Here is a 27,953-nt window from a genome sequence, read left to right as displayed (position 1 = left end):
ATAGAACGATTTATTCTTTATTAACAAAAAACGCTTAGTATTGTTCCAAAATTGTAAAATCTCTCAAAAAATATGACTTACTCATTTTAATTCGAACACAATCTTCAGCTCAAAAAGAGAAGAGAGTCACAACCGGAGATGAGAAGGAAGATAAGATAATGGGATAAAATATTTATTTTAATAGTCGAATTTTCAAATTTTCTCAAGAGGAGGAAGAAGAGAAGAGAGAACATTGAGAGAAGAAGAAGAGAAAATTTTATTTTCATTTATTTTTTAAATAAATTGATTTGAATAGAATTATAAAAGTTGAAAAAATGAAGTGCTATTTTATATTTTATAAAAGACTAAAAAATCTTAAAAATATTAATTTAATCTCAAATTTACTTAATTACATTTTAAAATAAATTTGACCAAACTCTTTGGACAATCTGTCACCAAAAACCAAAGAGTTGTTTGACGCCATTCATTTAATTTTCTCCAGTTTTGGTCTATGTTGAATTTTGAAGAAAAGGAACGTCGTTACTGTAATTTTCATATGAGCGGAAAACCCAAAGCTAAGCCAGAGGATCATCCCAGATCTCCAACTTCATCGTTCAAATCACCCTTTTTTTCAACTTCGAAGTCGAAATTGCTTCCATTGAAGCTCCAAAATCCATATGGTGATGGCTACAATCATCTGTAGTATTGATTGTTTTGGTATCAGTAATTGACTAGTTACTACACAGTCCGTTTCCCCCTCATTTTTCATCAATTCTGTTTCGTTTTACTTTTTACACGAACAGAAACAGTTGCAAAGTAGTGGAAGAAGAGAGTGATGATAATACTATGGCGGCAACGACAAGGCCGGGGGTTCTCAAGTCCGAAGCTGTTTCCAAAGGCTATAATTTCGCTTCTACTTGGGAACAGGTTCACTCTCTATTTTCTACATTGTTCAGATTTTCTCCAGATTTACTAGATTTGTTTGAACGCATAACCAAAATTATGTAGATATCTGATTCTATGACAAATTTTGATGACCGGATTTTTATCATATGCACTGATCCTGTTGAAATAATGAATAGTAAAGCGGTGATTGGAAAAGGGGATCAAATTACATTGGATTATTGCTTGATTTCTTGGATTCCTTACAGCTTAAGAAAATCCAGCAAATCTTTTAACTATATCTTAGTAATATCTTGGTACTAAGTTTCTCTAATAAATTTTATCACTTACCCAAAAAAGGTGAAAAAAAGGAGGATCAGAATTGTTTCTTTGTGCGATAAAGTTCTCAGTTGATTTTAACATGTGTTTGTCGTCTCATTTCAACGGCAAGGTTTAGCTGCTGGTGATTGTGTCGCATATTCTCCGTTGAACTATCTTTTGAAGTTTTATTTTCATTGTAATGTGACACTGCTTCTCTTTTTCCTCGTATAACCACCGGCTAACTAGCTGCTGAAACTTTTACTTTTAGCTTATTCTTGCAATAGCTATTGGAAAATCACCTTTGAGAGAAATAATGGAGAAAATATTATTGAATTGCTCATCTAAATTGTTACATGAAGACCCTATTTATAGACACTACATTGGAAATCTTTTCTAACTAGAATTCCTATTCTAAGTAAGAAATACTTATTTCTATTCTAACACTCCCCCTCAAGCTGGTGCATACAAATTATATGCACCTAGCTTGTTACAGATGTAATTAATACGAGGACATGTGAGAGACTTAGTGAACATATCCGCAAGCTGATCATTTGACTTCACAAATTTTGTAACAATATCTCCTGAGAGTATCTTTTCTCTGAGAAAGTGACAGTCAATCTCAATGTGCTTAGTCCTTTCATGAAACACTGGATTTGATGCGATATGAAGAGCCGCTTGATTATCACACAAAAGTTCCATCTGATCAATTTTGCCGAATTTTAGTTCTCCCAGTAATTATTTGTGCCAAACTAACTCACAAGTTGCTGTCGCTATTGCTCGATATTCTGATTCTGCACTAGATTGAGAAGCCACATTTTGTTTCTTACTCTTCCACGACACCAAATTACCTCCAACTAAAACACAATATCCGGATGTCAAACGTCTGTTAGAGGGTAATCCTGCCCAATCAGTGTCTGTATATCCAATAATATGCTCATGACCTTGATCCTCAAAGAGTAGTCCTTTGCCGGGGGCTGACTTTATATATCGAAGAATATGAACAACTGCTTCCCAATGACTATCACAAGGGGAAGTCATAAACTGACTTACAACACTCACGGGAAAAGAGATGCCTGGTCTAGTCACTATGAGATAATTCAACTTTCCAACAAGTCGTCTATACCTTTAAGGATTACTAAGTGGCTCCACCTGTCTCGGAAGAAGTTTAACATTCGGATCCATCGGAGTGTCAATAGGTGTACATCCCATCATTCCTGTCTCCTCAAGAATGTCTAAGGCATACTTGTGTTTAGAGATAACAATGCCTGATCTAGATTGAGCAACCTCAATACCTAGAAAATACTTCAATCTACCAAGGTCTTTTGTCTGAAAGTGCTTAAAAAGATGTTGCTTTATATCGGTGATATAGTCTTGATCATTATCAGTGGTAACAATATCATCAACATAAACAACCAAATAGATACATCGACCTGGTGCAGAATGTCGATAAAACACAAAGTGATTTGATCCATTACGAGTCATGCCAAACTTCTGAATTACTGTGCTAAACTTCCCAAACCAAGCTCGAGGAGACTGTTTCAGACCATAGAGTGACCTACGCAATCGACATACAAGGCTACTAGACTCCCCCTGAGCAACAAAACTAGGTGGTTGCTCCATATAGACTTCTTCCTCAAGATCACTAGCAGAAAAGCATTCTTTATGTCCAACTGATAAAGAGGACAATGACGAACAACAACCATAGATTAGAAAAAGACGAACATATGCTATTTTAGCCACAGGAGCAAAAGTGTCACTATAATCTAGCCCAAATATCTGAGTATACCCTTTGGCGACAAGGAGAACCTTAAGTCGATCAACCTAACCATCTAGACCAATTTTGACTGCATAAACCCAATGACAACCAACAGTAGATTTACATGCAGGAAGGGAGACAAGCTCCCAAGTATCACTCTTATGTAAAGCAGACATCTCATCAACCATAGCCTGCCTCCATCTAGAATGAGAAAGTGCTTCACCTATAGTCTTAGGAATGGAAATAGAGGACAATGACGACACAAAGGCATAATGGGTGATGATATATGATGATAACTTAAGAAGGTAAATGCGGGTTAGTATTTCGAGTAGATTGTATACCTTTTTGAAGTGCAAGCGGTGGGCTAGGTAGAGGCAAGTCCGCAGTAGGAGCAGGGTCTGGCGCATGACATGAATCATCTGGGACTAGGGTTGGATGTGGACGACGATGATAAGTTAGTAGTGGTGGCACTGCAACTGGAGATGTAGACGTAACTGTAGATCCCTCAAAGGTTGGCACAGGTAAAATTTGAGGTATGGGTAAGACCATAGAGACATCACTACGATCAGAAGATGTATAATAAGGCTGAGACTCAAAAAATGTAACATCAACAGACATAAGGTATCGGTGAAGAACATGTGAATAACAACGATATCCTTTTTGAACTCTAGAGTAACCAAGAAAGACACATTTGAGGCACGAGGAGCTAATTTATCTTTTCCTGGGGCTAAATTATGAAGAAAGCATGTACTCCAAACGACACGAGAGGGGATAGGATAAAGATGTGACTGAGGAAACAATATGGAATATGGAACATGATTTTGAATATAAGAAGAGGGCATTCTGTTAATTTAATAATAAGCAGAAAGGACTGCATCGCCCCAAAAATGCATCGAAACATGGCAATTCTATGAGGAGAGTGCGAGCAGTCTCTATGAGATATGCCTATTCTTTCTTTCTGCGACACCATTTTGTTGAGGAGTGTATGGACAAGATGTTTGGTGAATGATTCCGTGGTGAGACATAAATTCCTGAAATTGGGGTGATAAGTATACTAAGGCATTATCACTACGGAATGTACGAATAGAAACACCAAACTGATTTTGTATTTCAGCAAAGAAAACTTTGAAAATAGAAAATAACTCAGAACGATCTTTCATTAAGAAAACCCAAGTGCATCTCGAATAATCATCAATGAAACTAACAAAATAACGAAATCCTAAGGGGGAACTGACTCTACTAGTACCCCAAATATTAGAATGAACTAATGAAAAAATAGACTCTGAACGACCCTCAGTACTACGAGAAAATGTAGCACGAGTGTGTTTCCCAAATTGACACGACTCACAATCTAATGTGGATAAACCAGACAAACTAGGTACCATCTTTTTCAATTTGGATAGACTTGAGTGTCCCAAACGTTTGTGAATTAGATCTGAGGAATCTGTAACGGAGCATGCTATTAAAGAATTAGAAGAGGTAAGATAGTAAAGGCCTTGTGATTCATATCTTGTTCCAATAGTCTGTCCTGTACTGCGGTCCTGCATGAGAAAGAAATGATCAAAAAAATTATGCTACAATGTAGGGCTTTCGTCAAACGACTAACCGATGCTAGATTAAAAGGAGAACCAGGGACATAAAGAACAGAGTCAAGAGTGACAGAAGATATGGGTTTGGCTTTTCCAACCCCTTTTGGTTTTGTTTGTATCCCATTGGCTAATGTAATAGATGAAAGAGATTATGAATAGATTATATCAGATAAAAGTGATTTATTACCAGTGATATGATCAGAAGCCCCCGATTCTATGACCCATGATCCAATAGTGTTAGACTGTGATATACTAGTACAAAATATTACCCGCAACAGAAACATTAGGTTTTGCAATCGAAACTACTTGTAGAGACGTTTGTTTATTTGCACAATACGGAAAAAACTCTATATATTCCTTTAGAACAACAGGATCATAACTGGGTGATCCACCATGCAAAATAAAACATATGTCACGAGTGTGTCCAGGTTTATGACATGACTACACTTAGATCGAGATTTTTCAAAAAATTCTCTCCCCCGTCTATTCTCCATGGATTTGTATGTACGCTTGGAACTGCCAGAAGCTGCTACACAAGTCTGAAAATATTGGAAGCTGCCGAAATCTGCCCGCAGTGGCCTGAAAAATTCTGATATTGCCGGAATTTTGCTGGGAACTGCCCAAAAAAAATCACCGGAACCCTAATTTCGGTGATCGGATCTAGAGATAACTGTATGGTTCTTACCGAAAACACTGGACGACCCTAACAGAAGAGAGAAACTCGAAAAAAAGAAGAGAGACCCGAGCAGCACTCACGCGCCGGAAGCTGCCCAAAAATCACCGCAACCCTAATTTCGGTGATCGAATCTAAATAAAAATGGTCAAAAACAGTATAGTCTGGGTCGGAATGGCTGGACGACCCCACCTGTCGAAAAAAATCTCAAAGACTATGGACGGAAAAGTCCTCACGCGCCGGCGAGTGAGCCAGATCTCGCCGGAATCTGCCACCTTCGATCGGCGCGTGAGGGCGCGTGCGGTGCTGTTTTCTGGTGGTTCTTGCTGGGGTTTGGTCGCGGGAGGTTTCCTAGCCTCGTGTTGGTGTTGGTTTTCGCACAACACCCACTAAATAAAAAATGATAAAATCAGTCCCAAACGTCACCGGAAATTGAATTGTTTGTTTCTCACCAATGCCCTGATACCATGAGAGAAATAATGGAGAAAATATTATTGAATTGCGCATCTAAATTGTTACATGAAGACCCTATTTATAGACACTACATTGAAAACCTTTTCCAACTAGAATTCCTATTGTAATTCCTATTCTAAGTAAGAAATATTTATTCCTATTCTAACAACCTCTATCCTGGATTTGATCTTCTATTTTGTGTTTGTGGCCCTCATCATGTCAAATTATATTGTTTGTAGTAAAAGAGAAGAATTGTTTGTACGTACTACATGTGTCTATTTCATGTCTATTGAAAGTTATTCCTTTTGATTAATTAAATCAACATTAGTGGCTATCTTAATGTTTATATTCTACAACGACTTGAGCTAGTATTTTTCTTACAGAATGCTCTGTTAACAGAGCAACAATCAGCAGCCATACAAGCACTTTCCCATGCAGTTGCCGAGAGACCTTTCCCGTCCAATTTGGTGAGTTTTTCCTTCTTGGTTGGTTTCAGAATATATCTATCTCTAACTCAATTACCTGAAATATGTTTTTATTTCAATTTCCAGGACCAAGTTTCTGGACATGATAACAGCCTCTCTGTTTCAACAAAGCTTAGTTCTCTAGAGGATTCAGGGGCCATTGAAGCAGTCCTAGTGAATACAAATCAGGTGAGTTACTTTTGAAAGACTGGAGTGGAGTTTCCTTCCAGTTGAGGAGTAGTCTCCATTCTCTTATTTTCTTTGGTGCACACAGGGGGTACCTGGTGTATAGATAATTAGTTGGAGTTCGTAGACAATCATATCTTGTTGTAGATGCTTTGCCTTTTGGTATACGCCTTGTATATGGCCAGTTTGCGAATATGAATGAAAAAATATTTACCTGATTAAAAAAAACCCAATTTTTAGTTGGCATGTCCTTTATCTTTTACATTTCCCGGTTGCAGATCTTAGTATTCCATATTTCAAATAAGGGATCGTGAATGATATTCCCTTATAAAAAAGGTTGCATGATCAACTAAATTTTGGGCAAGGAATCAAAACAAATAAAATCTTGCAACCAATGCTAAATGATAGACTTATATTTCTACAAGACTAGAAGTTGTAGTGTGTTATACTCAAAGGCTCATCTGCCACACATAACTGCTAAACCAGTGAAATCTTCTTTTTGATAAGATAACTGCTAAAATCGATGAGTTGAGCAGAAGGCCTGATAATTGCTTGTTACAAAGCCCCATCCATTGTTTTGGCTTACTAGATAATATGCGTCTCATTTGTTCCGGATGATTGTCATTAACTAGAGAGGGTAAACCTTATGCCGGGCAAAGGATGACTAGAACTTACATTTAGTGAGAAATGACCCTGATACTCAATGTCTTCTGGGGTAGAAATACCTAAATTGCATGTGATGGGTCAAGGGATGATGACCATAGTGGCTGTTTATGGCCTTGATCCTGCCTATTTTAGTGGAGCAGGTTTTGTGTCTATATATCAGAAAGACATGCAAAAGAAATTTCTTCTAGAACTCTCCTCCATATTTGAACTTTGGTAGCCCTAGAAGTTATTTTCTTTTTCTCCTTTTGTTTTATCCTAATGTCTTTTGATAAGGAGATTTTCGGATCATTATGTTATTATATACCTCATCACTAAAAAAGAGTTCTCTGTGAAAGACAACCAACAATTTATACACACAATAAACTTGTAAGTGCACAAAAAATTAACAATAGGAGGTTATTTCTCAACTGTACGAAATCATAATCCACCCCTTTCAAAAGACCTCCTACTTCTCTCCTTCTAAAGAACCACTGGAGCTAACGGAGCTACATCCCATTTCACTTCTTCTCCTCTTTATTGTAAAGCCCCCCACTCCCCCAGCATTTGCATGATTCTTAAATTTCAAAAATGTTAAAAGTAAGTGGTCACAACTGCCAGGCTATTAGGCAGTGTAGTTGGAGTTAATTAACATCCTCAACCCTCATTTCACACATGTAACACTTTTTGCATATATCAGGCAGCTTTCTTGAAGGAATTGCTCTATAAGTACTGCTTCATATGTTGCTGTCCAGCAAAAGCAAGCCACTTAATAAGGAGCTTCAGTTTTCCAAATTTGTTTCCATGTCAATCTTTGTGTTGCCGCCTTGTATATGCTTGAATACTGCATATGCTTAATTGTCTATGTAAATGATGATATTAATGGCATCTTAATTGACCTTTCCCCTTATGCTGCTTGAACTTGATATGAGTTTCCTCTTCCCCTTTGTTTATTTTGTTGATACAGTTTTATAAGTGGTTCGCGGATCTTGAAGCAGCCATGAAATTAGAGGTTGGTCTTTAGCTTGTTTATATGTCTTCCGTTTCTTCCAAAAGTTGTGAGTCATACGTTTCATCTTTTTCACTTGCGGACTAAAAGATATTACATATGCTTTCTTTCTATATATAGTCTGAAGAAAAATATCAGCATTATGCCAGCACCTTAACAGAGCAGATTCAGACCTGCGATAGTATACTTCACCAGGTATTCTGAGAAGAAAAATAATGCTCTTATACTCTTCTCTTAAGCCTTTTGTTGTTGCTGTTCATCTAACTATGCTCGAGTCGACATGCCCTTGCCCTTAAAATTGGCTCTCTTGCAGGTGGATGAAACACTTGACTTGTTCAATGAGTTGCAATTGCAGCATCAAGCAGTGGCAACAAAGACAAGAACTCTTCATGATGCGTGCGATAGACTGGTGTGTCAACCCATTTCTCTTAGCATCTGTGGTTACTTAGCTGTAGATTGTACTTTTCTCTTTCATTCTGTTCAAAATTCTGAGGAGCAGAGGAGCAATTAATTGTATGATAAGAAGATAGGCTTGTAACTATGTAGTTCAATTTCTTAATCAACATTGTTTTGCTTACTCTATGATGTTGAAAGTCTTCATTGGCAATCTACTATATTGATGGATTAAAATCTATGATATCTTTTATAGTTGCCAAACATCTTCAATTGCCACCTAGTACCTTGTAAATGCATTTCTTCATTTTGCATTTCTAGTTTTTTCTTTTATCTGAAGTTGCTGTTTGTCTTAAAGCATTATCTAGTTACCATTCATGTCAATGTTGTGTATTCTAATGTCCAGTGAGTGGCATTTGAAATTCGGAGTTCCCTATCAGTGTCTAATATTAATGGACATGTGATGTACAGGTAAAGAGGCAATAATTAACTACAAGAAGCAGCATTGAATAATATTCTTGTGTAACTTCTTTTTTGTTTGAAGCTTTTGGAGAAGCAGAAAATAATTGAGTTTGCAGAATCACTTCACAATAAGCTCAATTACTTTGATGAATTGGAGAATGTAAGGTCCGGCTGCCATTTCTGTTGATAATATTCCATTGTTATTCAATGCCTTTTGCACTATTTCCACAGTAGTCTATCTATGCCTATCTGAATTAGGTATGGTTCTGCATCAACTTTATTTTGAGTGAAGAGAATTGATGCTATCTGTATTTTTTATGCTTTGATACTCGGTGAGGAAATATACCTAACTGAGAGTTTGAACTATGGAAAACAGCTTTAAGAGATTAGAGCTTTCTGCCTCAAGAGATTTCATGTTTTTTAATTAAATTTTTTCCACACCCATACATCGGAGGGCAGAGCTTTATCCTTTGTAAATAAAGCTTTGGTTCTAGATTGTTTTCTTCCTCATGTTACAAATGAGTCACCCAAAGCTATTCTGTCTTGGCTTTTCCAATCTAGTTCTTTTGGATTATTTTGATGTTCTTGCTTAGCGAGTTATTTATTTAAGATGATTTTTTTAATCTCGTCTTTTGGTCAACTCTTCTTTCTCCTATTTATGTGCTTGGTGGTTTCTAAAGGAAAACTTTTTCACTTGTGAGATTGAGAATGAGAGTTCCTGTTTTAATTTTTTTTTTTTGGAACTGAGAGTTCCTTTTTTTAAATTCCTTAAAGAGGAATAGCTTTTCACTCTCTACTGTACATATTCTTGATTTAATCATGACCATTAGACTAAAATTTTCTAATTCCTTTTTGTTTAATTACATCTAATTGGTGTATCAACTTGATTTGTCTTGTGCTAAATTTTCTCTTCAAGTCCTGCTCTTCTCCTACTTGAACTTCTCCAAATGTCAAAGTACCCAGTTTTATGTTTTTTTTTTTTTGATTTGATTCCTCATGCTTGTCTTGCACTCTTGTTTGCAGGTTGCTACCACTTTTTATTCTCCTAGCATGAGCGTTGGTAGTACAAATTTTCTTCCATTGCTAAAGAGACTTGATGAGTGCATATCCTAAGTGACATTACATTTCATATTACTGCATTGAAATCTATGAATATTAGAACCACTGCAATGTTGTACCATCCATGCTTTTCTTTGGTTATTTGTGAAGTTTACTATGTGGACATGTCTAGAGTCACAGGTTTCTTCTAGGGATATGACTTCTTTTATCAAGATTAAGTTCTATTGAGTTAAGCTTGTAAATCTATGCATAAGAGCACAAATAACCTTTGTGTTTCTCCTCTGCATCACTGAAGATATGTAGAGAGTAGTAACCCACAATATGCAGAGTGCAGCATTTATTTGGTCAAGTTTCGACAACTTCAGGTACTTAAAAGAATTGACATCAACATTATGTAATTTACTATCATATATAAAATTGCATTTCTTTATACAAGGCATGATTTTATGGCATTCTTGGACATATGAATTCTAATCCCATTGCCCATTCTCCTTCTCTCTGTCTGTGTTACCTTGGCCCCCTTGTAACAGTCTCGAGCTCTGGGAATGATTCGCACTCACGTTCTTTCCGTTCTTAGAAGCACTTCTTCTCAGGTAAATCTGTCTTATGCACTACAATCTTTTCTTGCAGATGAATGGTTGCATATTCTGAGATAAATACACCCATTTTATCAGGTTCAGGCTGCAATAAGAAGCAGCGGTGGTAACAAGACATCTTTTGCCGAGGGTATAGAGCCATCTATAATATATGTACGATTCAAGGCTGCAGCAAATGAGGTAATATTGGAACATCTCCTTGCCTTTTAGTTAGTAGAATAGAAACTCTATTAATTCGTTGTATGGCAGTGAGTATTTCTAATCTCAAAAAAAAAAAAAAAAAGAGAAAGAAACTAGGACTAGCTTTTACGTGTAATCCATGAACCAAATGAACCTAGTTACCTGCAGCTTAAGCCTATCCTGGAGGAAATTGAAAGCAGAACACCTAGAAAAGAGTATATTCAACTTCTTGAAGAATGCCACAAACTCTATTGCGAACAGCGCCTTTCCTTGGTAAGTAGTAAGCTGCTCCTTTCAGTTCTATATATATAATTAAATATATGGTTTTTTTCTTCTCCTTCTTTCATCGTTAATCAATACTCGTTCTGTTTCATTTAATTCAGATAAGAGGTATAGTGCAACAGCGGATCTCTGAATTTTCTAGGAAAGAAGCATTGTCGTCTTTAACTAGATCTGGATGTGCATATTTAATGCAGGTACATTCAATGACATCAGTAATATTTACAACATTTTGTACTAGAGCATGGTATGATTGTTATATCTTGCCTTACAAAAATTGGATGACTGTTCTTTTTGTGGTGTTTGGTGGGGGTATAAGAAGAAGATGAAAAGAGACAATTCGAGGTTGACCTACCAGTTTTGATAGTCATATGAGCAATCGACATCATTTTTCTTTTATTTGACAGGATTAATTCAAAGTAATTAGTTCTCATTCTCAAAAAAATCAAAGTAATTTGTTGTAAATAAGAGAGCCACTCCTTATTTTTTCTTTCAACAGTTAGCTCATGTTAGTGTAGATGAATATTTCCTCTAATTGGATTTAGGATAAATGTGCTAAAACTATAACAGCCTTGATTTCTTTGAGGGTGGAATCATAACTTCTATATATTTTTCTATGAATCACTATTGTCAAAGTAAATATCTGATGTTGCTTCAGACAGTTTTTCTAAAGGTATATATGGGTAAACTGTGATATATGTCTCCATACCTTACGTTTGACATCGTAAATGCAGGTGTGTCAGCTGGAGCATCAACTCTTCAATCACTTCTTTCCATCATCTTCAGAGGACATTTCGAGTTTGACTCCTCTTGTAGATCCTCTGTGAGTTGCTTAACTTCTCTTGTGGGGTTCCTTCTGCATTTGAACAATTTTTGCTTCTTACTGATTTCCTTTCCCACTTCTTCTTTTCTAGTTTGCTTCTTTTTTCCTTTTCTTGTCTTGGTTTGTTTGGGGGTGGGGGAGGTTTGGATTATCTGTATTGTTTTTCACGCGACTTGTAAACAAGAGAGCCGCAACATAGCAAAATTTTTGTGCCAGTAAGACTTTGCTATTTTGGTAGCTTGTGCCATGCTTAAACCTTCTTAGGCCAGAGTTGCTATCAGCGGTAAGTGTGTGTAAACATTTTCAGACATTATTTGTGTGCTAATAAAAATCAGTGTGGACCATGAGGCTGCCCAATAGCTTAGTGATTGTCACTTTAGATCTTAGGGCTAGCACAAGATAAGTTCCTGGTTTGGAATTTGAAGCAGTCCTGAGGGATGTACAGCTATCTATTCCTCTGAAAGAGCTGCTCAGATTTCCCTCTGGTTTAGATTTGCAGGTTGCTCTGGCCATCAGTTATGAATATGTGCTATGTTTATATATCAAGTTAGTCTGGTCATCATTTGCTTCTGCTTCAACTGCTTTTATGACCTTAAATCTTTGGCTTTGAGATACAAATGTGGAGGTTAAATGTGAAAGTTATAGTAAATTCAAGCGAACCTGGTATTTCAAGTATATGCGTTCACTTATTCTCCAAAACATAAGTATAAGCTTTAACTCAAAAGGTGGTTAAACAACTACTTTTTGATAAAGAAGGTAGCAGAGAAATTATTTAAGTGAAGATTAAAGGGTTGGCTCATCACCTATTAAGAGTTTCAAAATGTGTGTTTGTTGCCCTTAATATTTGTCGGTTAGGTAAAAAAGCATCTTCTACGTCCAAAAAAGTAAAATCATGAAGTCTGGTAAAGCCTCATTTGTCTTCACTAAGCTGAGGATGTTCGGATTAAGTACACATCTAAATATTAAGATTTAGATATCTGAATCTGAATGCACATGAATATTTAAGATGTATTAAAAACTATATACTAAATGTTTAGGACGGTTTGATTTTCAAAAATTGAACATATTAATGTTTTTATTTATAAATTAATAAATATGAAGTTAAAAAACAAAATACTATATTTATCTCCTATTGTATCTTTAAAAAATTATATGGTGTTGGAGGTGGTGATTTCTCGTGGTGGTGGTTGTGAGTAGTAGCTAGTTGTGATGGTCGGTAGTTAGTAGTGGCGGCTAATAGTTTTGTAGTGGATAATAGTAATAGTTATTGGTGGTGATGAATGATAATGGTGGTTTGACTATACATAGCGGTGATTGTCAGTAGTGATTAATATTTGTTGTGGTAATGGTTGTTGGTGCTGGCAATTGTAAATGTGCTGTCAATAACCAACCCAAACCTAATTGGTTTGGATTTAATTTTGCCACCCCTATTCAAACCCATTTAATTTTTCTTTCTTATTAAATAACATATAAAATCAAAGAAAAAAAATTAAAAATATTTTAACAAAATTTCTCAAAAATCATTTTGTTTTACATATCAACTCAATTTTTAATGGGTTGAAATGGTTTGGGTTGAGCAAACAAATGGGCGGTCAATAACCAACCCAAACTTAAATGGGTTGGGTTTAATTTTTCCACCCTATTCAAACCCATTTAGTGCTTGTAACATGAAAAAAAAATGTACTTAATGATTGACATTTGAATGATTCAGATCTAAAAACCAAACGGACTTAATGACTGACAAATGAATGGTTAAGATTAAGACTATTATTAAATGCAAACAGATGAGGCCTAAGGAAACCTAATTGTTGTCAGTTACTACGTGTGATGTGTTTCTTTGTGATATGCTGACTTCTCTTACTATCTGGGGCTTCCAGTCACTCGGAGCGCAAAGCGGTAAAAACTGACACGGTCCCGCTTCAAGCTTTAAGTGAAGTGCTTGCTTCATTGAAGTGAAATCAAAAGAAAAAAGACCAAAATAAATAGAGACAAAATATATAAGAAAAAATTCATATTAAAACCAAATAAAGGCCCCCTTTATTTCCTTGTCACAAAACAGACATACTATTCTTATCCTATTGGTATCACCAACTTTTTTCCCATATTTTCATCCCGGGCTAGCCATTTTACATCACGGATAAGATTTGAGAAAAATAATCAACACCTATATTTTTATCATTATAAAAGAAAAAATTCAACATTTTAGTCATTGTTAAGAAACAAAACAATTCAGCAATATATATTTGATCACTGTGAGGGAAAAAATTTCGGCAACATATAATTTAAATAATCAAAGCTATACATGACAAAGGAAAGCAGAGTAACGAAAAGAGTAGCAAAAAAGAAGAAAGTCCTAGCTAGCAGTGCCACTGCACCAAAATGAAGAAGAAAGAAGAGAAAACGAAGAAAGAAAAGAGAAAAAGTACTGGAAGGAAAAAGTACACAGAAACTTTACTATTCTAATTTCTTAAGGATTAGGTAAGTCATACCTCTTTTTATTATTTAAAGGTGACCACTTCCTAATTTTTTAAAAAAAACCGCTGCTTTTCTCGCTTCACCGCTTCTGGTCGCATCGCGCTTCAAGCCCAGAAGCAGCCGCTTCTTTCACATGCCTCGCTTCAGCTGGCTGAAGTGCTGAACTCTCGCTTCGCTTCACTGCTTAAAGCGATGAAGCACTTGCTTTCCTGAACACTGCCCCCATGGGTGATATATGAAATGAGATGTCCATTATACCTATACCTTTCTTTTGGTTCATAAGTTCTCTTTTTTCCTTCTCTGGTATTTTAATGTACATGTATGTCCTTCCTGATTGTGGGGCAGAGAGATAGAAAGCCTTGCACTTTTATCCATCAAAATTTGACCTCGAATATAAGCTGTACCATATTTATAGTTTTTCTTGTCAAGTTAATGTGATTAGATAATATCAATGGAGGGAGTTACAGTTACTGATAGTCGAATCTAATGGCAGATTTCAGTGTTAGTAAGTTAATCAGCAGTGAAACATGTACCTTTCATATATGAGAAGGTAATGGAACGTGTTATTTGGTTCACTTGATAACATTACTTTTTATCTTTGCTCCATTCTAGTAATTGGAGATTCGCAATCAGATATTCTCTACCCCCTGCATTCTCAAGCTACATTTCTACTTGCCTCCTTTATTTATAAATATTCTTATTTATGTAGTCCATGATAAGTCATGTTTTTGAGCTTATGTCCTCTGCATAACATGATATGAATATTCTGTGCATAGCATATATATCCATGTGCTCCCACCCCATCTCTCAGTTGGTCCAATTACAAGCAGTTTAATGAAGCGTTGACATGTTATACTCCCTCCATCCCGTTTTAGGTTATGGTGTTTACTGAGCATGGAGTTTAAAAAAGAAAGAAAGAGTTTGAAAATTTTGGTCTATAGTAGGCCCACTTAGTCTACCCTTGAGCTGAGGGTCTTTCGGAAACAACCTTTCTACCTACACAAGGTAGTGGTAAGGTCTGCATTCACTCTACCTTCCCCCGATCCCACTTAGTGGGATTCCATTGGATATGTTGTTGTTGTGATCTATAACAGACCATAGACACTTGTATGACAATAAATAATATCATTAAGGTTAGAAATGCAAGTTTAAAGGAAAAGTTGTCAATTCTTTTTTGGATAGACGAACAAGGAAAATGTGTTGTATAAAAATTGGACAAAGGAAATACTGTCTATATGCCCCTGAAGCTGCTGGAATTTGAGCTTTTTTTTTTTTTTTTAATGATAAGTAGCTTGATCTCTATGTCTCTTAAGGTTACAATTACCTCCCTACAAACTGCAGGTGTACTTTCCTCTATGATACATCGCGTCCTAAACTTATTCACGAAACAAACCTGGATGTTCTTTGTGAACTGGTTAATATCCTCAAAGTTGAAGTTCTAGGAGAACAGCTGAGCAGACGGAGGAAGTCATTGGCTGGGTTACCTCCAACGCTAGACAGGATTCTAGCTAATGTTCATGAACGATTAACTTTTCGTGCTCGCACCTATATCCGTGATGAGGTAACATCCCAAGTATTGCTCGGACATTTTATTTAAATGCTGTTTGGCGACTTATCTGTTACTCGGACATGAGATGATATTATCACTTAATCAGCACCCTCGTGGATGAATGAGTAGTGCCAAAATTAGTTACTGGATAAATTAGGCATTCGTTTCCTGTTGCATTGATTTTGGTTAAATTAGGCCTCATGGTATATACCGTATACTATTGCTCATAGCTTAGCGTTTTCTCTTTATTGTTCTCTTAGCTGCACTATCTTCCATTGTTGTGATACGTAGTACCTTCAAACAAAATCGCCCATCAGTGGAAGTGAGTAATTCTCCATTGGAGTTTGAAGCTTTTATATTTTCCATTCTTTCTTATGATCAGGTTATCATGATAGCTTTCTCGAAAGTTGATTCTTGCGCGGTGGGAGGAATATGCTTTGTGGCAGACTTCTGACAATTGGACATATCAAATAGGCTCTTGAGTGAATTATACCAATTTATGTGACGTTAAGTAACCTTTTGGAATTTGAATCTAGTATGTACTTCATCCTTTTCTGAAATACTTAGTTTCACTTGTGTTGGAGATAATAAGGAAAAATGAAAATTTAGAAGGTTGTAGATTATAGTTTCCCTTTTATAGCCTTGAATAATTTTATAAAAAGGCACTATGGTTGTGCTACCTAGGTACAAAAAGAGCACCCAACATCTGATTTATTTACAAGTTTATGGAAAAACATGGGCCTATCCATCATTGTGAGGGAACTTTTCATGTTTACCTTATTTTTGGTACTGTTGATTTGGTATTTGTTCAATGTTCATTCGGCTCCGAGATAATATTTTCTCCTCCCTCCATATTTCCGTTTTCTACTCCGTGCATCATTTGTTTGGATTAACAATGCAAAGTGGTATGATCTTCAATGTTGTATAACGTTCGCTTGAGATGTCTTTAAATGAGAAACATGGTCAGTGATGATTGTAGTAGTTGTTGCTAGGAGTTCTAATGGATTTGTATGGAGATGCAAAATGTCTATTAAATATGATAAATTGGGATTGATAAGAGAAAGAATTAGACCATATAAGTTGGGATGAATGGAGTAAGGAGCACATATGTATGTTTGGTTTCTGTATGCTTGAATTTCCTTACAAGTAACCAGTGGTCTACAAATAATTTGGTCTGATTTCTTTCCCTGCTTTGTTTTCAGATTGCAAATTATCTTCCTTCAGACGAGGATCTGGGATTACCCTAAGAAGTTGGAGCAATCTGTTTCAGCAGAACTGGATTCACCATCTGTAAGTACCAAATTCTTTGTCCTGTGACGGGCATTCAGTTGATTTTTGTAACATATATCTTTAAAGGAATTAAGAGCTAGGACAACTTTTATATGTATCTTTATTTTTGGGGGTCTGTAATTTTTTTGGTGCAGAAGTTTGCATTCTCTTGTGAAGGTTGCAGTTTGATATATGGAGGTTCTGTAAATCAATATCTTGCTCAAGGGTGTGAACTGACTATTCTTGACCTGTGATTCTAGTTGGATGCATATATTCCATTTTTATATTTGTGCAGGACTAATATATTAGAAGCACACGTTTAGGTGCTATCCCTTCTGAAAAAAGAATATACACCTGAGGATAGACAAGACCTTGTCAAGATGGTTTCAATGCAGGATTTGGAAACAAAACTTGATAAGCTTCTGTAACGAGCTTCCGTTATAGAAACTTACATTAAGTGGTTATCACAATTCATAAAACTTCCAATAAGCTCCCAAAATAGTTATTTCTTCAACTTCGACTTCTGTGATACTAGAACTTATCGTGGTGGAGGTTCTGGGAACTTTGTGGCATGGAGGAAGGTTTTAACCCAGTTCAATTCATATACATCGATCCTACGGTGATTATAGATTATACATGTAAAGCTTTATTGAAGGAACAACTTAAAGTTTTGGCTTCTGGATTTATCGTCATCTGAAGAATCATCAATGCATCACTCTTGTTTCTGTGGTAACATTCAGTTTACGATGGTAGTTAGTAAGTAAATTGAAAGGCTTTGCGCCATTGGTGTCAGATTTTGGGTTTTCAAATTTCTTGTTGTACCCTAGATTTTACCGCTGCTTGATTAGTTTTACTACTCCCATCCTGTTCCATTTTACTTTGATTGTCATAGTTGACTTGACACAACTTAATTCAAAAATGAAAGCATTGATCTTAAACATATTATAACATCCGTGGGTGCTATAACTTTTTTTTTTTTTTTATAGTTTTGATCTTTAAACGTATTAGTAGAATCTGTGTAGCTGTAAAATAAGCTTTGATGAGCTGGGACATGGAATTAAAAAACTGTAACGACCTGTTTAGTCATTTCGAGCAGTAGAATCATTTGTGATAAAAACGGACTGGGTCGACGGATCACGCGACGGACCGTCATAGTCATGACGGACCGCCATGGACCCCGTCGTCCCACACTTGTGTAATTTTGTTGTTGCTCTCCTCATTGCCCTCGACGACAAGTAGGACGAATCGTCATAGGCAAAACGGTCCGTTGAGCGTCTTCGTGCCAAAACACTTCAACTCTAAAATCTGGGTGCTGGGATCGACTCTCTGAACTTCGCGACAGAACTGCAGTACGGACCGTCGTAGATACGGCGGACCGTCACAAAACTCGTTAATGAATTTGACTCTCTAAACTTTGTGACGAACCTACAGGACGGACCGTCACGAGCTGCATAACCTCGACTGGGTCGGATTTCTGCTAAAAGTTTTTAAGGGGTGTTTTGGACCATTCATGACAAATTTTATGAAATTAGTGGGGTAAGTTTAATAATTTATTTACTTGGAGGCTAAAAGAGATAACCTTAAAATAAATAATGGGTTACTTTTATCATAAGGAATTATATGATAATTAGGATAAAAGAAAAAAAGAATCTGGAGAAGGAAAAAGATAGGGAGAACGAGCGAGATAAAGGGAGAAGCGAAGAGGAAAGCAAAGACATTGAGAAGTAGCTTGCTTGATCACGATTCTTCGGTGGAGGTAGGTTATGGTTTATGCTATTTCATAGTAAACTCTTAATAGCGATTGATATGTATTGGGTGGTATTGTAAAGTCTTCTATATGCTTGATTGTGGGTTTGTATGTTGTAATTGTGTAATTGTGGTGAATTAGAATGTTGATACTGTTGAACCTTTAATCTTGAATCCTCTCTGTTAAGTGATGCCTTGAATAAAGAAGGCTTGATGAAAATAATATAACAATGAATTGAAAGCGGTGATAATAAAGGATAAATTAATAGTATAAATGGATCGGGTGTCACGTTCCGACACGTAGCATTAAGGGATCGAGTGTCACGTTCCGACACGTAGAATTAGGGGATCGGAGTGTCACGTTCCGACACATAGTATTAAGGGATCGGGTGTCACGTTCCAACACGTAGCATTAAGGGATCGGCTGTCACGTTTCGACATGTAGAATTAGAGGATCGAAGTGTCACGTTCCGACACGATAATAATGAAGAGAAGTAATTTTGAATTATGTTAATATACTCTATTCAAAGAACCTAATTCCCAAATGAGTATGGTGTGGAGGCTTGAGTCCTTATAGGTGCGCTTGGTGTTGTTGCCAATGGTTCTTGTACTCGTTGTTGCTACCTGTTGAGTATTGTAGTTGATTTTATAATATTATTTGATATATATTGCTTTCTATTTTGAGGTAGCCGATGATACCTACTCAGTACTTGTTCCTTGTACTGACCCCTACTTGTAATTTTCTTCTTTGTTATTAGTGGAGTGCAGCAAGCGTGTCATCGACTTCGACTCGTCCTCAACTCTATCCAGTCTTCAGTATATCAGAATTCAGGGTGAGCTACTGTTTCTAGCTCGGACTGGACTCTCTCCTTCACGTCTTGATGTCTTGAAGTTCGGACATGGACCATCTTTTTACTATTTTTAGTTTCTTAAATACTCTTAGATTTAGAAATTTGAGGATAGATGTTCTTGATGTGATGACTTCCAGATTTTGGGGATAATAAGTGTTAAACTTTAGAAGCTTATTTAATTGGTTACATTAATAAGTTTTGGATCTTCCGAATTATTTTTGTTATTCATAGTTGAACTATTGGTAAATGTTGGGGTTTAGATTTGTTGGTTCGCTCACATAGGAGGATAAGTGTGGGTGCCACTCGCGGCTCGTTTTGGGTCGTGACAAACACCCTTACCTTTGAACCCTACTTTTCTTTTGAAAGCACTTTGTGATGTTGGATAATCGAGTTCAGAGCTTAAAGGACAGGTTTTTCTAATCATAATTTTCGAAGGGGTTACAGATAATTGAAGAAACCATAAGGAAACAAGTGAGGACACATGATCCAGTTTTCCCTTTTCTTCCCAACGTGGTTCCATGCTTAGATTCAAGCGCCTTCTTGCTCTACTAACAAGTTGCAGTGCCCCTTTGGCGTTGCTGCTGAAATTTGCTTATTTTTATAAGTACTTTCTTAAAATAGCTTTTTTTAAAAAATGTTTTTGAAAAAAAGCAATTTGTGTTTGACAAATTTATTTGAAATGTGATTAGCAAAAGCAAACACAAGTTTTGAAAACTTTCAAAAATTGCCCCAATTTTTTTTATACAATCTTATCAAATAACAAAAGTATAATACAATATAACAAAGATATTATAAAAAGTATATTATATTTATTAATCAAACTTTACTTCAGTAAAAACATAAAATTGAGCATGACCTGTGCACTGTACTCTCATTAGTAACTATGTCATCGTGTTCATATTCCGTGAATATATTATCCTTTGGTATTCTTACAAAATATTCTATGATACAAAATAGTAAGGTTTATTGTACAAAATATAGATTTGTAAGTCAAATTTTGTATTTGAAAATATGAAATCAGGATATGCAATTTTCAAATCAGGCGACGTTTTGAAGAAATTGAGTCGTTGAATGATTTCAAATCATGATATGAAACTTCCAAATCAAGTGTTTTGAAGAATTTGAAATTTCATCTCATGATTTCAAATCACAAAATGAAATCACATGAATTCATGTGAAATCCGATGACCCCCTACTGCACACGCCTCTGTCCATACTTAAGCTCCAACTTCAGGGGTACAACCTATATTAGTGAAGAAAATCTCCAAGAATAATTGAATTTCCATGAAGTTCATAGAATGAACACCACAGAAAATCTTTAATTGCGCAGTGGTTGAGACTTTTTAATATGACTAGCCTGATCTAAGGCTTGATCAACAGGAGGACTTTATTAATTTGATATCTATAAACATATACTAGGATCTGATGAGTAACTATATCATGTAGTCTCCATTGGAACTGATTTTGCCTAATTTGTAGACCAACATGTTCTATTCGTGCAGATCACTTAGTGTCACGACATAAATTATTCCTAGATATGATATGATGAATAAAATTTAAAAAGATCCTAAACAAATGGCTTGACATAAGCATGGGTATTAAGATCTCAACATAATAGAAATAAACAGATAGAGCGGATTATATAAATCACTGTGAGTGTGTTTTATTATAAAAATAACAAAATCGCCTTTGAGACAACTTGAATATATTTTTGAATTTTGTAAAACTAATTGGCTTGGTCTCTTTTAGGACCTTGTTGTATATTTTATACGGCTTGCTATATATCAATGCTAGGACCCATTTTTATATTTTGGCGTAAGGCTTGGCTGAACCCATCAGCAGTCCCTTAAAATTGACATCAATTTTCCCTTAGACACCTCAATTACGCTTTGTTTATCTTAGATACCTCATGTTGAGTCCCGTTGTGTCATTTTGACACTTTTTGCTAACTTGAAATATTGCGTGTGATGCACCCATTTTGAGATCTTTTTTGGATTCTTTTGAATTTTTTTCCTTCTTCTTCTTCTTCTTCTTCTTCTTCTTCTTCACTTTTTAGCTCTACCACTTATTCCACCTTTCCCCATGAAAATTCATGATAAAAAAACCTTACATAACATGAAAAAATAAAATAAAAAACTACCACAAATTTTACAAATGTTTATAAGAACAAAATTTTAAAAATCATCACACTAAAATTTGAAAAGATTTTTTTAGAACAAGATACATTTTTTCTCAAAAAAGTTAGAAGAATGTCATGTATAATTTTCAAAATCAATTAAAAAATCCTAAAATCTAATGATTTTTTTTTTAAAAAAAATAACTGGAAGAAGAACCAAAAAAGGGATTGTAGAGTTGGGGAGGCAGATAGGGTAGGGGTAGGGTGGGATGGTAGAAAATAGGTAATTTTATTTATTAGTTTTAATAATTTATTTAAAAATTATTATATTTACATTCAAATTCACATGTGACCTTTTAATTAGTCATCATGTCATTTCATCCGCAAGTGTGTTACACACTTTGTAATTTTAGCTGATTGTCAAAAAGGTGTCAAAATGACATAGCGAACCCCTACTTGAGGTGTCTATGTGAAAATTGGTGCCAATTTAAGGGGCTGCCGATGTGTTCAACCTTTAGCGTGATATATAAATATGATTCTTGACTTTGCATCAGTTGGCAATTATGACTTTTAACTTTGGATGTGCACAAATACACTTAAACTTGTATAAAATTTTAAAAATAGACGCATTCGTGCCGATATGGTAATTTTGTGTCCTACATGGCGTCCTACATGTATTATGACATGTGGGAGACGTGTGTCTACTTTTTCAATTTTATACAAGTTTAAGTGTCTACTTGTGCACACTCAAAGTTGAAGGACATAGTTGTCCACTGAAACCAAGTTAAGAATTATGTTTTGTATTATGCCTTATATTTTTATTGCATCTGCGTTTTTTATTTTTGGCATAATACATAAATATGCCTTTTAACTTGGTCTCGAATCACATTTATGTCCTTCAACTTAGGTTATGCACAAGTAGACACTTAAACTTGTATAAAGTTGAACAAATAGTCACTTATGTCCTACATGTCATTTTTTGTCCTATGTGGTGTCCTACGTGTATTTTGTCATGTAGGACTCATGTGTTTATTTATTTAAAAGTTGGATAGTTAAAGTGTATGTTTGTACATTATGAAAGTTGAAAGGTCAAAGTTAAAATTTGAAGTCAAATTTAGGGTCAAATATATGTATTATGCCTTTATTTTTCTAGTTTTTTTATGCAAGTTATCTCGAGTTTTGGCTTGCCTACTAGGAACTTATGGAAGGCGTCATCATGATACAATTTCAAGTAGTGACACAAATATATATACTACATGTTAATTCAAATTTCAAGCTTGCAATAATTAATAATTAAGGCATAATACATATATAAGATCTTAAACTTGACTTCAAATTTTAACTTTGACCTCTAACTTTCATAGTGCACAAATAGGCACTTTAACTATGCAACCTTTTAATAAATAAACACGCGAGTCCTACCTGGTGAAAGGCGTGATGTGCACGTATTTTGCGCAAGTTAGGAGTAATTTTTTAGGCCCAAAACGGTAAAAAATATTGAAATGACAACTCTATCCTTAATGAATCCCTTTTTTATATATATTTTTTATACTTCCAAATCAAAACCTCATTTATTTTTTTTAATTCTAAAATGGACGTGTAAAATATTTAATTAGCTAACAACCATTGAGTGACTCACTAATACAAGAAGGAGCATTTGCATTTCACACTCTTTGGCCCCAAAAATCATGTGTTTATTTATTTAAAGGTAGGATAATTAAACTGTCTCTTTGTGCACTATGAACTTTGGATGTCAAAGTTAAAATTTGAAGTCAAGTTTAAGGTCCAATATATGTATTATGCCTAATAATAACATATACTCCATCTTCCCAATATATGTGACTTACTTTCATTTTTAGTTAACCCCAAAAAGAATGACACATTTTCATATTAAGTAATAATTTAACTATTTAATATCTATTTTACCCTTAATAAAATGATTTACAAGCACATAAATTTCTATTATTCATTTGGCATAATACATAAATATGACTCTTAACTTGGCGTCAGTCGATAACTATGATGTGCACAAGTAGAGACACTTGAACTTGGATAATATTGAACAAGTAGACACACGTGACCTACAAAAAATCCAAAAATATAATGTATTTGAACAAGTTCACAAGATCCTTAGTTAATCATCAACTTCCATCCTCCTCTTTCGATTTTTCATAGCTTCATCTTGTGAATATTGTGCAGTGGAAGGAGTATCGATGATATCAGCAGGAAGATCTTCTCTCGACCATCTAACATCTACATTAAATAATAATTCTAATGAACCAATATCATCATTAGGCTCCCTCCAAAATATTTCTTCAATATTAGAACAATGCTCTTCTTCCAAATTATACAAATCCACTGGGGTTTTGTTTCTTGCATAGTAAACATTTTTCTCAATTGGGTCTTCCACATAAAAAACTTGATGCACTGAGATGCTAGTACAAAAGGATTATTTGTACTACATTTTTTGTTGAAATATATCCGAGTCAATCCAAATTCATCGACTTCATTATGAAACCAATCCATTTAAAAAGTACAACACTAAAGCAACCCCAATAATCAATCTCAATGATATCCTGAATAATTCCATAATAGAGAACCATTCCAACAACAAGATTTTGGTCCCTAGCACTAGCAAAACTATCTGTTGTTGCTGAGAAAGTCACTCCACTATTCTGAGTTTTGTAAGGAGCATCTCGTGTCTTTGTATGAAATTGATATCCATTAATGAAATATCCAGTATATTTTTTTGCCACAAAGTTAGGCCCTTTATCTAGCCATTTTAAATTATTGGACACTTCAATATTTTTAACTTTTTCCCTGAACCAATCACCAAATTCTCTACTATGGAGCTGTGCTTTTACCCATGCATCGCCTCTAGTACGATTAACAATTAAACTCTTATGTTCCCTGTAAGCATGTAATGTAATGTAATTAATGTGTATTTATAAATGAAATGAAAATTGAAATACATTATCATAAATTCTAAATGAAGTTTAAAAACAAACGACTATTTTATCTTACTTGATATATGCATCTACTTGTTCATCTCCGGTATTGAACAAAGTATATCGATGTGCTTCAAACAACTCATGTTGGTCCATGATAATAATCTTGCCTTTCCTTATATTCTCACTTCCTATTGGATGACCTGTCTTAGGAAATAAAGGGGAAACTCCACCTTTCTCGGTATGAATGTCCGCATCATCATCTGTTTTATACCTACTTAACTTAGTTTTCACTGTATTAGGTAGGTATATCGAAATGAATTTCAAACAATCTACGACCGAAAAACCTTCTACTATTGATCCTTATGGATTTTTTCAATTACAAACGAGCCCCTTGAAGTCACACATAGTTCTCTCAGTAGAAAACATCCAACGCAAATGAGTTGGGCCTCTAAGCTTAATTTCATCTACTAGATAGATAGGCAAATGTGTCATTATATCAAAAAAAGATGGAGGAAAAATCTTTTTAAGCTCGCATTCAATATTTATGATTTCTGCTTGCATCTTATCAATGTCGCTTCTTCTTATAACCTTGCTACATATGGCTCTAAAAAAAATTCCAATCTAATTGAGCCCATGACTACATTCTTGGGTAACACTTTTCTGACTACAACTTGGAGCAAGTAATGCATTATGAAATGAGCATCATGACTTTTGTATCCTGAGACTTTCATCTCTTCAATTTGCACACGACTTGATATATTAGAAACACACCCTTTTGGTAATTTGGCATCTTTTATAACAGTCCAAAATAACTTTTTCTCATCTGGTGTCATAAAGAAACAAGCTTTAGCTAGATGAATATTTCCTGTATCACAATCTTTTAGAGGTTGAAGCTCTTTACGTATCCCCATTTCATACATGTCCTAGCGAGAATTTATATGATCTTTGGACTTTTCAAGTATATCCAATAAAGTCCTAAGCAAACTATCACTAATATTCTTCTCTATGTGCATCACATCAAGATTGTGCCTCAATTTGTTTGTTGCCCAATACGACAACTCAAAAAATATGAATTTTTTTCCATGGACCATCATTCTTTCATTTTCTTTTCTTTTTATTCTTTCCAAAAACATTATTCAATTCACGAAGCTCTTCAAGAACTTGTGCCCCTAACAATAGAGTAGGTGCAACTTTATGCTCCTCTTTACCATTGAATGATTTTTTATCTCTTCTGAATGTATAATCAAGAGGTAAAAATGTCTGCTGACCCAAGTGCCACATCTTACGACTATGTTTGAGATATTGGGAACAAGTATTATGATTACAAGTGGGGCATTGCCCATCTCCCCTTAATGCTCCATCCAGAAAGTATTGCTAGAGTTGGAAAATTACTAATTGTCCACAATAAAGCTGCATGCATTTGAAATGTTTGATCAGTTACAACATCATATGTTTCAACTCCCACTTCCCATAGTTCCTTCAACTCCGCAATCAGTGGTTGCAAGTATACATCTATATCATTTCTCGGAGATGATGGACCAGGAATAATCATTGACAACATAATATTCTCTAACTTCATGCAAGTCCATGGTGATAAATTATAGTTCATCAACATAACTGGCCATGTCTCATGGGAAATGTTCATAGTTCTGAACGAATTGAAACCATCACTTGAAAGACCCAATCTAACATTACGAGCATCATTAGCAAAGTCAAAATGCAAGTGTCACGACCCAAAATGAGCCGCGAGTGGCAACCACACTTATCCTCCTAGGTGAGCGAACCAAAAAATCTAAACCCCAACATTTACCGGTATATCAATTATGAATAGTAAAAATAATGCGGAAGATCCAAAACATATTAACGAAATCAATTAAATAAACTTCTAAATTTTAATATTTATTAATCCCAAAATCTGAAGTGATCACATCAAAAACATCTATCCTCAAATTTCTAAATCTAAGAGTATTTAAGAAGCTAAAATAAGTAAAAGAAATAATCCATGTCCGAACTTCAAAGACATCAAGACATGAGGGAGAGAATCCAGTCCGAGCTAGGAATAATAGCTCACCCTGAAATCTGACATGCTGGAGACTGGCTAGAGCTGAGGATGAGTCGAAGTCGATGGCACGCTTGCTGCACTCCACAAATAACAAAGAAGAAAATACAAGTAGGGGTCAGTACAAGGAACACGTACTGAGTAGGTATCATCGGCTAAATCCTAATAGAAAGCAACATATACTGAATAATAATATAAAATCAACCACAATACTTAAAAGGTGACAAGCAACAAGTACAAGAACCATTAGCAACAACACCAAGCACACCTATGAGGACTCAAGCCTCCACACCATACTCATTTGGGAAATAGGTTCTTCAAATTAAAGTATATTAACCTAATTCAAGATTCCTTCTCTTTATTATTATCGTGTCGGAACGTGACACTCCAATCCCCTATACCGTGTCAAAACGTGACACTCCGATCCCCTAATACGTGTCAAAACGTGACACTCCGATCCAATAGTACCGTGTCAGAACGTGACACTCCGATCCATTTTTCTCATTATTTTATTTTATCATGTCTTCTTTATGTCAAGGTGTCATCTTAATAGAGAGGATTTAAGATTGGAGGTTCAACAATCTCATCATTCTAACCAACCACAACTGCACAATCAAAACATACAATCACACAATCAAGTACATAGAAGACTTTACAATACCACCCAATATATATCGATCGCTATTTAGAGTTTATCTATCACATAGAAATTAAACCATAACCTACCTCCACCGAAGAATCGTGATCAAGAAAGCTACTCCCCAATGCCTTTGAACCTTTTTAATCTGAAGTCTAAGTCACTTGCTTTCTTCTTCATTCTCTCTCTCTCGCTCGTTCTCCCTTTCTTTTTTTTTATTTTTCTTCTGCAGATTCTTTTTCTTTTACCCTAATTATCATATAATCCATTATGATAAAAGTAACCCACTATTTATTTCCCTATTATCTTCTTTAACCCCAAAGTAAATAAACTATTGAACTTACCCCACTAATTTCATAATTATAATCATGAATAATCCAAAACACCCATTTAAATTTTAGCAGAAATCCGACCCATGATGGAGTTACGCAGCTTGTGACGGTTCGTCGTATCTACGACGGTCTGTGCTGCAGTTCCGTCGTGAAGTTTAGAGAGTCGATCCCTGTACCCAGATTTCAGAGTTGAAGTGTTTTGGAACGAAGACCCTCGACGGA

The 27,953-nt window shown here is 35.4% G+C and overlaps 1 pseudogene; it reads left to right on the top strand.

The window, feature by feature from the left end:
* The first annotated feature begins 417 nt into the window (after positions 1-417).
* Positions 418-17,340, top strand: LOC101260548 (conserved oligomeric Golgi complex subunit 3-like; annotated as a pseudogene).
* The last annotated feature ends 10,613 nt before the right edge of the window (positions 17,341-27,953 follow it).

This window comes from Solanum lycopersicum, chromosome 7 (assembly GCF_036512215.1).
Source record: "Solanum lycopersicum chromosome 7, SLM_r2.1".
NCBI lineage: Eukaryota > Viridiplantae > Streptophyta > Magnoliopsida > Solanales > Solanaceae > Solanum > Solanum lycopersicum.
This window is presented reverse-complemented; position numbering and strand designations above follow the sequence as displayed.